This window comes from Amphimedon queenslandica, unplaced genomic scaffold (assembly GCF_000090795.2).
Source record: "Amphimedon queenslandica unplaced genomic scaffold, v1.1 AMPQUscaffold_2755_Cont25244, whole genome shotgun sequence".
Classification (NCBI taxonomy): domain Eukaryota; kingdom Metazoa; phylum Porifera; class Demospongiae; order Haplosclerida; family Niphatidae; genus Amphimedon; species Amphimedon queenslandica.
Genome location: NW_003556911.1, coordinates 1 through 1,331, shown reverse-complemented (window position 1 = coordinate 1,331; position 1,331 = coordinate 1). Strand labels below are relative to the sequence as shown.

The 1,331-nt window shown below is 30.3% G+C and overlaps 1 long non-coding RNA gene across 1 annotated transcript; it reads left to right on the top strand.

Moving 5' to 3' along the window:
* The first annotated feature begins 145 nt into the window (after positions 1-145).
* LOC109593128 (uncharacterized) lies at positions 146-561 on the top strand. The gene is made up of 3 exons (XR_002190749.1): positions 146-255; positions 343-394; positions 452-561. It is a non-coding gene; the product is annotated as an uncharacterized LOC109593128 (long non-coding RNA).
* Positions 562-1,331: the final 770 nt, after the last annotated feature.

Genomic DNA, 1,331 nt, shown 5'->3' with positions numbered 1-1,331 from the left:
GCTTACATACAGCAACCTGTCTTTAAACAGATGTATAGTAAATATTGGATATTGTATGCATGCCTAATAAGTATCTACTGTTGAATTTTAATGCACACTTTCCTTAATTCCTTTTATTTGAGTGGAAATTATTCCATATACTGTGTACAGTGAATGATTTGTTACTTTATTTTAGAGAATTTGAATGAGGATGCTGAATTATTTCAAAAACAAGGTTCCCAATTGAGGCAAAAATATAGGAACAAAAATTATAAGGTGAATTTCAACTTGGTTTTAGTGCAATTGAATTAAGCTGTGTACATTATTTTATAAAAAGGAAATTATTTTTTTGTCTTTTAATAGTTGTGGGCAATCCTTATTTGCATAATATTGATTATTGTTCTGGCAATTGCTGGTGAGTTTTTATTTTTTAAATAAACAATTTTCAGTTTTTATTTGTTGTATATTATAGGAGTAGTTGCTGGATTATTAGGATGTCATTTTCATAAAAATTGCTCACTATAACTGTTATAATTGATGAGTTTATATAAAACTGTTATCATTGTCCTCTGTATATAACAATATTTTATTTATTGTTTTTATGTTGCCACTTTGATCAAAAAATTATAAGAACATGACATGTTCATGTGTAGGAGAACATTGCATAAAGTAGACAAAACTGAAATACTATTCAACATTGAAACAAATTTCCAGTGGATGGTACCCAGTTCTTATAAGCTATACAGTAAGCTTAGCCCAGGTAGTAGCAATATACGGGTAGCACAGCCTCGCTGATTATTTGTCTGTCATAATACTAACAGCCATATGCTGTTATTACTTCATGTCTTATCTTAAACTAGATCTATTACTCTACTTGGTTTAACCTATAGTGAATCACATTAATGCGCTGATACAGTGCAGTGACCAGCTAAAATTTACAATATAATATGAGTGACATTACCATACATATGTACCTCTATACTAGTACATCCACTTCCAGTAAGCTGGCATGGTATGCAATTAGTGGGCCTGTCCCTCACAAAGACCTGCTGCAATCATGATGCAAAGCCTGATTTGAAAGATGAGTTTTAATAAAGAAATGCATTTTCTTTTTAAATCACACAATAAAATATATTTTGTGCTGTCAGAAATATCAAGATACAAACAAACAATCAAATAATAATGTGTGTGCATGTGTTCAGCAACAGTTATTTATATTGCTCATATTTATTAATCATATCTACATACAGTTTGTTAGCTAGTATGGTATCTTCGTCTTTGAGTATTTCTAAAATATACTCAAAAACCTTTCCCTCTTGTTGTACAGAGTCTTTAATGATGTCAAGTAGTGA